General features: G+C 40.2%; 1 protein-coding gene across 1 annotated transcript in view; it reads left to right on the forward strand.

The window, feature by feature from the left end:
* The first annotated feature begins 1,890 nt into the window (after positions 1-1,890).
* Positions 1,891-12,865, forward strand: part of pip5kl1 (phosphatidylinositol-4-phosphate 5-kinase-like 1) — a 102,586-nt gene continuing 91,611 nt past the window's right edge. The window contains exon 1 of the mRNA XM_049604090.1: positions 1,891-1,990. The gene's annotated coding sequence lies outside the window, so the exon portion shown is untranslated. The remainder of the gene's footprint in view (positions 1,991-12,865) is intronic.

Consider the following 12,865-nt stretch of genomic DNA (forward strand, 5'->3'; position numbering starts at 1 on the left):
TGTTGTGTTTTACATCATTTTAGTGTGGTGACTACCAAATAAACTCATAAGTGTAATTCCAATCACATAATTTTAATCACATAAACAAACAATGGCTCGATTCTGCTAAATATGTTAATCAATGAGCATATGCTCAGTTAGCGCCCAAAATCTACGACAACGAAATTTTTCGCCTATCTACTGCTTGTTCTGCCCAGCTGCTTGAAAGGATGGCTGCTGCAGCAATAGGCTACTATTTTAATTTAGTTGCTAACATAAAGTACTCTTTGCTGCTAATTTAGCAATTTTGACATTTACAAAGCTCTCCAAATGCCACATGCTCTCACAACACACACAAGAAACTAAATGTAAATTTTTCTTTTTTTTTTTAAGATTATATCTTGGGGCTTTTTTGCCTTTAATGGATATGAAGAGTGAAATGGGGAGAGAAAGACTGGAGGAATGACATGCAGTAAATGGTTGCAAGCAGGACTACATCAACTCAGTATATGGGGCACTGGCACTATCCACTATGCTGCCAACGATCCTACGTGTAGCGATCAAAAGTTAAGGACTAACTACTTCACAACAAACATGCCAGCATACATGGAGGTGAGACATGCAAGACTTGAAATATTTCTTCTTTTTTTAAATTTTTTTTATATACTTTATTAATCCCCCTGAAGGGAAATTCAATTTTTTCCACTCCGTTATCAATTACACACAGGTCCGAAATACACACACACGCACAAACAGGACCTATACATGCACAAAGTGGAGAGATGTCAGAGTGAGGGGGCTGCCTTGGTCAGGCCCCCCTGAGCAGTTGGGGGTTCAGTACCTTGCTCAAGGGCACTTCAGCAGTGCCCTGGCGATGAACCGGCACCTCTCCAGCCACCAGTCTACACTCTGCATTTGGTCTGGACGGGGACTTGAACCGGGGACTTGAACCGGAGACTTGAACCGGCGACCCTCCGGTTTCCATCCCAGGTCCCTATGGACAGAGCTAATGCCGCCCTTCCTCTTCTTACTAGCAGGAGGGCATAATTCATCATTTTAAGTAGTAGTAGCCTAGTTATGTAAGGTAGCGCCACCTACCGTACAGGAGTGGAATGACTACCAGCACCAGCTACACAGGTGTAGCTAGTTCCAATGCCCCATCCCCACCCTAAGGGCCCCTGTTCTTGTTGCCTTGCCCATCATATGATAGTTTTAGGCTTATAGTTAACTTCTGGTTACAAACCCATGGGTGTCAGTACGAAAGCACAGTGCATTCACTTGAGAAAAAAACAAACATTCTGCCTCGTTTTTTTTAAGAATCTCAGAATTATGAGAAATGTTTTCATTGTTTTTCTGAGGAAACACCATTATTATCTGGTTTATTTAGAAAAACAGGGAAATTATTTTTTTCTCAGGTGAATGCATTATGCTTATGATGGGAGGAACTTTACTGTGGCTGATTTTATTAAGTGCTGGGAGAGGAGCCAAAGTTTTCTGAGATGTAATGTTATGCGTGAGAAGTTATGTTTCTAGTCTGACAAGTGTTAGATCACTGCATTGATGTTTCTGCTGCTGCTGCTGCTGCTGCTGCTGCTTCCAGGAGACAGGATGGATCTGCAGTCCAGATAGCTGGACCACAGCCATGACTCCCGTGAGTCAGCAGGGTGGCATCATCCCAACAAACTCATATGATATAGGCCTAAATGTTTCAGGTTGTATTATTTAACCCTTTATTAATGTATTAATTCAATGTATCGATGTGGATAGTTTTTTCTCGGTCATAATTCCCTGCAGATGACTTTATTGGGTGAACAGGGTGCAGAGTGCAGTTCAGCTGGCACTCAGCGACAGTGTATGGGTGTGACCGCAGGGTAGGCTGCTGAGCGAGGCTGCGCCCGATGTCATCACACGGTCAGTCTGCGCGGTGACATGTGACACACACACAGAAACAGACCGAGCCGAGCGGACACACACCGACCTCTTCTTCTCTGCGTCTCCGAGACACACCGAGGCAAGTAAAACGCTTCATGTCAACTTTTATACGCAGCAGTAGCTACATTTGATAAGTTGTTGTTAGTCCGGAGCTTGAATAATGCTTTAGTTTTCCCCATCACTGCTACGTAACCTAAAAGAGTTCAACATCGAACTGCATGCGTCCTTTTATAAATCTTGCTTTTAGATCAGAGAATTTCTGATATTTAACGGTTAGGTCCGCATGTGGTTTGGGTTGTCATTAAACAGAATCTAAGCATTAATCCTTATCAGCTATAGGAGGCAGCTCACCACGCTCCCATGTAAAACTGAAGCTTCCCCTCTGAAATAATCACTACTGTCTTGTCGACTGACTAATACATCTAGTGAATCATGTCACATTGTAATATAGCTCCGTAGCACATCATTATCCTAAAGTGATGAAACCATGATAAACACTCGGTCATCATAACTCTGTCTTAAATGAACCAATTGTGATGGATATCTTGAGTAAAGGTGTATGAACTATTTTTCCCATGTGCAGTGGCGGGTAAAGAGATGAGGGGCCTGAGTGACCTTTATTAAACCTGTGGTCCAGGACTTGAAAAGACAGCCTTTGTGCTGGTTGTAAACAAGCTGCATACTCAGCACCACTGGTTTGACACGTATGCTATGTGAAGGGGATAGTGTCGACAGGACAACATGTTATTGGACCTGATGTCAAACAGCCAGGTTGAAAAAAATGTCACAATTGTATTTTTTCAAATAGGTGACATCATGTTCAGTGCCCACCCCCCACCCCCACTTGGCCAGGTCTTTATGATAATGCCACATATTTGAAAAATCGACCAGTTGTATAAATCACACATCAACCCCAACAATCAAATATGCTCAAAATGTGCCCACTAGGGATGCTCTGTAATATTGGCATGTTAGCGGTATTGGCCAATATCGGCTTTAAAATGAACTATCAGAGTCTGCCAGTATGCTTTTTCTTATTTTGCACAATAAACAAATATTAGATACATTAAAAAGTATTATATTCATGTCTCCATTTGCTGGTGGGCCATCACAATAAGAGTATGCATGCATAATATGTTAATTCAACTACAGAAGAGACTTGATGATCACTAAAATTTGGCAGGTAAAAAAGGGGATATATTGATACTGGTATCTGTTATTGGTCAAATATTGGCAAAAACTGCAATATCGTGCATCCCTAGTCCCCACCAATACACTGATTAAAAAAAAAAAAAAAATAAAAAAAAAATTGCTATGCTATGACAGGCAACCACGCATTTGCAATTGTAGCCATAAAGAAATTTAACAGATTGCAATGACTATTACTGCCACTACTGCAGTCCTGTGTGTGGTTTGTCCAAGTGGTGTTTTACTATGCGCCAGCAGAAGCTGATGCTTGACTGCTGTGGGTAGGTGCAATCAATATCAAAAACTGTACTGTCTCTATTTTAAATGTATTAAAAAGTGGAAAATGAGAATGCAATATTAGGATAAAATTGCCCTCCAATGAACAAATAGGGAAAAGTAAAATCAAACATTTTTTGATCATTTATTCATTCATTCACTCATTCGGACCTGAAATAGTGTAAAGAGTATATAGCTGTCAACTCTCAGTTTTCCAATCGTACCCGCTTTATGCAATTCTGAGACTGCACAGGGACCCCAGTATGCAGGAATGTTTAAGTACACCATCATGAAAAATGGTACAGTTCCCTTTTCCTCACCAAAATTAAGTATAACTTTGGATTGTTATTTGGCCCCCTTTCCAACAAGCTTAACTATAATAATTTAAAGATAGCTTTAAAACTGAGCCTGATACATCAGGTTTTATTTGCTAACATTACTCTGCCTCACTTCTCACCTCAAGCTCTTCCTGTCATACCTGCTGCTTCTTCACCTTTTTTTCCCCAGACATTTGTCCTTAGCCTCTGTGCTCCTTTCATTTTCATGCTCTCTCTGTACCCTGACTTTTTCTTTAGTGGTTCCTAATTTTTGGTGAGGTATGCTGACTTTGCTAGTCAGGTTGCAGTCCACCTCACATGTTCACATGAACAGCGCTTGTGATTTCTGCATGTTGTGCACCTGACTCCCTCTGTCAGATGGACAGAATCACTTCACAATACCTGTGGGGGGTGAAGGCGAGACATGGCAGACAAAAACATCAATTTTTCATGCAGTGGTCAATTTTGAGATTTTGGGCTAGTTTACTCCTTGAATATTCAAACTGCTGTAAAGAAAACAATCAAATTATACATTTAGACGTTTATTTTATTACATTTTGTCTACTTGCGCCAGTAAGCTTCTCCCAAATTTACCAAAAAGTTAGCGTTGTGCAGTGTAGGCCAGTGTGTTTATTAGTTGGGTTACTACAGTTGTAGGCCTTATATGCCTGTCATGTTATTAAATGATCAATTTTCATGACCTTGAAATATACTATATTAATATTACTAAGGGCCTGAACATTTATTCTGTTTGTGAGCAACTGTTTCCAATAGAAATGTATTAAATTCCCCTATGTAAATCTTTGAATGCCGTTTTCTCAAATTGAGTTTTTTGTCATACTCCAAGTCGACCATGTCAGCCTCTGTAGCACCTATGTACAAACTTTGCAGTTATACATCTAGCTATATTCTGAAGATATTTACAGAGGGATTTGTTAATAAATCATTCCTAGCCATGATTTATGTGAAATTTTATTCCCAAAAATATGGTGAAAATCGATTTTTTTAAGGCTATGAACAGTATATTTTGATTTTCTAGGTAAAAGCAGATATCCTTAAATCCCTCTGTATTTTTTTCATCTTATATATAAACAAAATGAAAAAATAATTTTGCACCTGGCTTTATCAGATGTTCAGATTTATGGTTCTAAGATATATGCAAATAAGTGCATATTTAATAAGATAATGCATAATTTGCATAATTAAACATTACAATTTTAAAAACTTGTAATACTTTTTTTCATACTATTGTAAGTAAGTAAGTGTAATCAACTGAGGAAGTTTCATGATGATATCTATTATTTTAAAATTTTACCCTTTTGACCTGTAGTGTCTCACCTGAAATGTATTTTTATGATAAAAATACATTTATTTATCACATAAATACATATAAATTTTATTGTCAGTAATTTAAGTCAGCAAGTAAATTGTTGTACTTGATCCAATTTAAATGTCATCCATAGACCTTTTCATGGGCCCCCCCTTGGCCTTGGACTGGGGTCATGTGTACCCTTTGACCCTTCTAAAGGAGGGTCTGAACACATATCATTGACTGTAAACAGTCATGCAGGTGGGCTGGACAGATTACCGTTAAATATGTTTGCTGATAAACATACATGAGCCCAGTCTATTTGGGTTAAGACCATCATGTCTGAAGAAAGCTGAGCGCTGCCAAAACAGATTAAAATTGTCAATAAAAACAAAGATTTGAGATCTGTATTGAGCCTGAAGTCACTCATGTAGACTGAAGAACCTTCTAAAACACCTGACCCATCATTGACATGGGGCCTAAAATGAAATGTTGCCGACTTGCGCCATTTGTACCGACGTGAACAACAAGCTCCTTAACAGAAGGGTATTCTGTAAGCAGGCGAGGGATGGCACAAACTAGGACTTTAGCACCTGAATAGCAAATGGATAGAGCTAGCTTTGACTTCACATCGGTCATGATGAAAAACAATAGGAAATACATTTCAGTGATTTATTGGTGAGTCCAACAAACACTCACAAATGTATTTAGAATCATTATTTTTATTTGCTGAAAAAGGGGTATAAGAAGCCTAGGACACTGTTGGTAGACAGCTAGTCACTCAAAGCAGCCTGCCTTTAAAGGGCCAGTGTGTAAAATGGGTTGAAAACAGTGACATCAGTGGTCAAATTCTAGATTGCAGGGCTCACTCCCTCACCCCTCCTGTCGGGTAAATCGCCTCGTAGGGACAAAAAGCCTTGCGCACGAGTTTTTCAGGAGTAGGTATATCTAGCGACGAGGTGAATGTTTATTTAGAAATCTAAACCATGTTACGATATTGTAATGAATCCCTCACGAGCAGGAGACCAGAGGAGCGATCGGGAAAAAGGCCCGTTTATTTGAGCACTCCAGAAACTCCGGTAACACTCCACTCCGCTTTACACACATACTCGTTTACTGTACCGAGTGGGGACCCCCTCCCCTCTCTGCTCCACCAATCTCCAGCCCGCACACTGACTGACAGCATAGCCTGTAAACAGTGCTCAGCTGTTTATTTATCCTAGCAATATCTCCGGACTATAGTAGCTGCAATGGACAACTTTGAACGCGATTTTGAAGAGTTTCTTGTAGCGGACACAGACCCAGAGCCATACCTGTTTGAGCCGGAGCATACAGATGAGGAACTCCATGTGTTTGATGCTGAGCGGACGAGAAGAGAGGCTGAATGCACAGAATGGGATTCGTGCTACTGCTGCCATTGTTGGGAGATATATCACCAGGAGGAAAAGCGCCGCAGAGAGTGCATCACAAGGAGTGAAGTTGCGTCTTCTTTTCCTCGCAGATGACGGTTCGGGTTCATTCTCTCCTGTTGCGTGGTAAGTGTGGTCCATTCGCAAACTTAATAACTTAAAAAAGTTTTCACTACTCTCTATCGACAAACTACTGACACTCTCTGCTGTTTCCTCCTCCTTCTTCCTTCCTTCCGCTGTCTTCGTTGGTTCATTTATACACGCAAAACGCCTTCTCTGGCTGGCTGGATTGTCCACTCGGTCTGCCGTACATACATGGCAGCACAAGATGGCGATCTCTCTAAAGCAAGGCCCTTGCTATATATATATATAAAAGCTGAATTTTAAGGCTACGAAAACCAAACAAATTTTATTTTATAGCGATCATACACTTGTATAAACATATTAATGGTTAGAATATTCAGATTCAGATTCAGATTGACAATAAACCATGCCAAATATTACACACTGGCCCTTTAATTATGCATATGCATAACTTCAAGGCTTCATAAAATATAAATTGGTGAATTAAATAAAAATTCATCCCTTGTACAGCTGTCGTGAACAGGGAAATTAGCTAAAGGGAACCAAAACAATTTTTTGTACCAGACAGCAAACGTTTATTTCTTCTGTAAAGTTGGGCATTTCAACTTGAGGGTCTATGGGGATTGACTGGCTTCTGAACCCTGCCTTAATTGGCAGCGCACCTGCGCTTTGCCAACTGGGTGTGGCCAGGCGGATTTTGCAAGTTTGGCACAACGTGCGCGCTGGCGCAGCTACTCGTCTTTCCCACCTCTGTCCCTCCTACCTGCGCAAGTCGGAAAGGGGGAGGAGAGAAGGCGTGGAGTGGGTTTTACACAGCCAATTCACATCACACCAATCAAATGAGCCCCTCTCCTCGCCCTTAAATGCGCCGCGTGAAGGCGTAATGAGAATTTACTCAATTTGCCATGGCAGAAGAGAGCAGCAGTGTCAGACAGCCAAACTTCTCCCAGGAGGAAACTGATGTTTTGGTCCAGGAGGTCCAAGCTCGCAGTTCTGTATATTCGGAACTGCGAGCAGACCTCCACGGGCTGATGATGCAAAGGTAGCCTGGGAGGAGGTCACCACAATTGTAAATCCATGTTGCGTTTCTCTCGTGCACGCACGCTTTCTCTTTCTCTCTTGAAGTCTCACTCTGTTTCTTTTCTTTTGACATTTCTAAGATGACAGATGCCGAATATATACTCCCTATCTGATGCTGTGGCTGTTTGTGGTTGGCTGAGAGGGATGTGAACTCGTTAGTTTGCAGCTGTGTTAATCAAATCAAGTTGGGTTTCCATTACGCGTGCCAAACATGCCAAACGGTGCCAATCCCCTTTGATCTGACATCAGATGTGACGAGACAGTCGATATAGAGATACATTTATGTGCTGTTTGCAGATAGTTGCATTGAATAGTGTTTTTTTGGGTATTTATTGCATTATTAATGTGCCTGACATTCTGGAAACCTGCCTGTGAGGTTTTGGTGACGTGTGCGCACTGTCCGCCGGTCAGCCAAACTTTGGCTTACACCGGCTGTGCTCCACCTGCGCTGACAGTAGACGTGGTTTCAGCTGGCAAGCTTTTAGCGCACCTTCGGGACAACCTTTTGGCACAAAACTGTCACTGCGCCGAGCTGGATCTATCGACACCTCCCCCTGCTGCGCCGCCACACCCATCTCAGCGCACCTTGGTCTGCCAAACTACCAAACTCTGCGCGGGGTTCGCCACCCTGTGCCACCCTGCGCTGTGCTGGGAAACTAGAGCCCCTGGTCTGATTGTAAAGCGGTTCATTTTTTCTTTGGATTTATAAAAGCAGGTTGTTGGCTACTTCAAATTATGTGTGCATTCCTCAGTTACCCTGCAAGTTATTCATATTCTTTCCTTTAGTCCATGAGAGTCCTCAGATCAAAAGAGTCAAAAGGGTTTTTCATAAAAATGAATTCAAGTTGTGATGATTGTTATTAAAGTGGTGTTGTGCTGGTATGCCAGGTGCTGTAATCTCTGAACGTTGTAACACTGTCTCTTTCTCTTTCTCTTGATTGCATTTCCCGTCTTTGCTAAGCAACGGTTTTGTGTGAAAGGAATTAAAGGCCTGTCCCATACAGATGCCTGTCCCAAATATAGGTCTGTTGATTTAAATGATTAAACAATAAGTTTGTTAAGTTTTCAGTCTAATCTTATATGGATTGAGATTAAGACTGGCATGTGCCAGGTCTTTGTGAGGGAAATTGGGGTAGGATGAAAAAATATTTTGAAGCAAAACTGCGAACCTGGAAATAACAAAAGTGTAATCATATTTTTGAATACTGTGGTCTTAGCAAAAAGAACTGAATGACCTGAATGTGTCGTCATCATAGAGTCAGCAAAAAAAAGATAAATCCCAATCATGCCAGGCTTTGAATGCCAAATCCAATTGTGAGGATGAAATAATAATAATAATAATAATACATTTATTTATAAAGGGCTTTCAATCAAAGTGCTGTACAGATGAATTAAAACAAATACAAGTACAAATAGAGACAACGTTAAACAGTTTCAAAAATAAACACACAAACAACAATGAAAAAAACACAACACACACCTAAAACAGGACATCACAGGAGGAGCACACCACCCATCACTCAAACGCAACAGTGCAACGCAATGTGACTCAAAATAATGATAAAATAGATTTTATTGATGTAAAATAATATGCTGATGGTGACATTTTCCACTGGTCCGCTGTGCACTGAGATGGTGTCAGTGACACATGCTGCTCTGAGTCATGCATCTGTCTGCTTGCGCTGCAGTGCGCGCCGAGGATTTTTATTTTTAGTGTTAAATCAAAAGTTAAACACTACTTATAAGCAACCAGAAGTGTTTTTTCATTTGTGAATATTTTTATCTTAATTCTAGGGTTGCAAGAAACTACCTTTTCGCCATAATTTGTAAGTTATTAACTTTTTTGGACTTTTTTTTCGCTCGTGTTGCCCTGGGGGGCGGACACGACAGCGTGACAAACTTTGCAAACAATTTCCTCAGCTCAACGTCCGTCAGCTTGAAGCCAAAATGTTTCCAGGTGACTGAAGTTGTCCTACAGTGTACCTTTCTTCTCAACCAAAGGCTGTCTTTCTGCCATGTTCTCAATCGCTCGCTCCACATATTGATCCACACACATCACACGCTTGCTGCTGCTGCACATAACACAGGTGCATTCACGGTGCTTACATACAGGCCGCGCCGTGCGGCGCATTAATCGTTTTTCTTCGATTATAATGTTTTTATGATCGTGAGAAGCCAAAATCGAAATCGTGATTAAAATTCGATTAATCGTCCAGCCCTATGCCAGACTGTTTACAGCTTTATATGTTAGTAACAGCACCTTAAAGTCTGCTCTAACCTGAACAGGGAGCCAGTGAAGAGAGGCCAGCACTGGAGTAATATGATCATACCTAGATGATCCAGTTAAAATACGAGCTGCTGCATTATGAACCAGCTGCAGACCTCGAAAACTCTTCCTGGGCAACCCTGATAAAAGAATGTTACAATAATCTAAACTGGATGTCACAAATGCATGAATAAGAATCTCAGCATCTTTTACTGCAAGGACTGATCTGATCTTTGAAAGAAGGCCACTTGTGTCACCTCTTTTACATGCAAGTCAAAAGAAACGGTCTGATCAAAAAGTACACCAAGGTTCTTTACCTTGTCCTTGCAATGAATGACACAGTCATCTAGAGATAGGGTAAAATGATCGAACTGGTGACTAAATTATGACGGTCCAATCATCTGAGTCTTAGTTGAGTTAAGTAGCAGAAAGTTTGTTGATAGCCAGGACCTCACAGCAGCCAAACAGGCTGTAAGTTTATCAGAAACAGACGCATTTCCTGCAATGACTGGCATATATAATTGCAAATCATCAGCATAGCAATGAAAAACAATCCTAAAAGAGCACATGATCTGACCTAGTGGTGCCAGGTACATTGAAAACAACAGTGGACCCAGGACAGAGCCTTGTGGGACCCCGTGCTTAACAGAACAAGAGTCAGTTAATACGTTGTTATAAAAAACACGTTGAGATCTCTTTGACAGGTAAGATCTCAACCAATTAAGCACCTGACCCGAGATGCCAAAATAATTCTCAAGCCTGTCCAAAAGTATACAGTGGTCCACAGTATCAAATGTGGCGCTAAGGTCCAACAACAGTAGAACAGATGTTGAGTCTGAATCTAACGCCAATAATAAGTTAGGGCTGCACAATTCTGGAAAAAATGAGAATCACGATTTTTTGGCTTATAATTGAGATCACGATTCTCTCACGATTTTTTTCAACATAAAGATTTATTGTGCTTATTTCCTGATACAAAAGGAAAAGTAACAAAAATTATAAATAAATAATAAAAAAAATATCATTAAATAACAGAACCTATGATTGTGCCTAATACAAGAGACACAAAGCACATAATCTCTGGTCAGCAGAGAGGGAACACTCCTGTTTTTAGCTTAAATGCAACAGCTGACAGCCTGACACTGACCGTAAAAACAATAAATTTTAGTCTTTTGTCTTCTCTTATAGCTTTTGAACAATTTTAACAATAATGTCAATGTTAAACAACATTTTTCTGAGGCCTGGAATTAAGTCATTTTTAGGGCAAGGCTAATTAGCCTTTGATAAATACAAATTTATTGGGGCATCATGGCCAAAATGTGGGGCACCAAGGCCAAAACCAATAACACCAAGGCCAATAACAATATGTGCTAATTACATTAAATGAAGACAAAACAATGTATGTGTTGAAAAACAGTACTGAGTTTATTAAAACTGTAAACTGAACATTTGACTTTTCCATAAAATGCTGTGTGATAAATGTTATTAAAATTAAATTAAAATGTGAACAATTCATAATATTCATTGTTATTGTTATGTTAAAGTAAAGTCTAAATGGACGAAGGAAGATCAAAATTAAACATTTCAACACCATGCATTTGACAGGAGTATTCACCTAACATAGCCTACATATCTTTAGTTATGTAATTATTTATATGTCTCTATGTATATTTTTACATAAATCCCTAATATTTTATTTGCCTTTAAAAAAATCCTCTTCCTTCATTTAATTAGACAATGTTTATTGTATTGTATTATATGTATTAATTCTCTACAGGATCCTGTATGTTCTTTAATGTGTGTTCAATTTTTTAAACAAACAAAAAAAAAACGTTTTGGTGAACCCTGCAGGAAAGTGAACCCTCTTCCTCAGAGAGGATCTTTGCCTCCCAGTTTGTAGTCTCGCCACCAGACAATCAGAGATCTCCGCCTTCTGATAGTCTGGGGACACTCCTTTCTAAAGTGTGTTTAATACACCGGCGAAAACGGCCGGCAACAAAGCAACGCCTCTTGCATTTTTGAAAAGGACACGCCTTCTCGGAAATGTGCGCTCCCTCTTTTCTCGTCCGCAAGGAAACAAACACACAGAGAGCTTGAAAATGGATGCCGAGAGATTTAACTCTGTTTTATCAAACGTGTGCTCATCCGTGAAGAAAATATTTTTTCCAGCGGATGTCTTAGTTACAACATTATTGAGCTAACTGGAGTAGTTTCATGTCGTATCCAACAACCGGAGGCTTTTAACAGATGACGTCCTGATGTTAGCTTTGCTGCTGCTCTCTGTCTCTGTCAGCTGCAGCCACTGATGCTTTCTAGACATCGTGATTTCCCAAAACTGGATAAATACCACACATAGCAACACAAAACTGCTTTGCCAGCTCAATTATGTTTTAACTAAGATATCCACTGGAAAAAATATTTTTTTCACGGACTGTTTAATGAGTTATTACCTATTACAGTCACCGCTAACGGCTAAGAAATAGTAACGTTAATGTTTGTTCAATCATTGTGTTTACAAATATCGGATTAGTCTAAACGGTGATACGGTGATGTGAAAAATGTGAGATATATATATATATATATATATATATATGTATAGCTAAAAGCTCTGTTGGTTTTCTAACCGGAAGTATTTGTAAACAACAAGGCGATTTCCTCTATTGTCCGGCCGGATGGATGAGTCATGGCCTTGTAAAAGATTATGTTTGTTTCTTTTAGTTGGCGAGAATGTGTCGCCACAAACGCGACAAACATCCACTAACTTTGACGGCGTTGTACCACTACACGTGTTTCTAGTGGGACTATGTTTACAAGCACAAGAGTTCAGCGAGCCACTGAAGGACCGCCCTGCAGATTTACTATTGGTTCTGCAACGTAGGGAGTTTTTTTAAACTCTGAAAGAGACATCAGTCTTTAGTTAAGCGAAGCATCTAAAGACTGACTTGTGAGTCTGCCCAGTTTGTTCCTGGCGGCAGATCAGAGTGAACCATCTTTCTTCACAGAGGATCTTTGTCCCATGAGAGCA

This window comes from Epinephelus fuscoguttatus, linkage group LG18, assembly GCF_011397635.1.
Source record: "Epinephelus fuscoguttatus linkage group LG18, E.fuscoguttatus.final_Chr_v1".
Lineage (NCBI taxonomy): Eukaryota > Metazoa > Chordata > Actinopteri > Perciformes > Serranidae > Epinephelus > Epinephelus fuscoguttatus.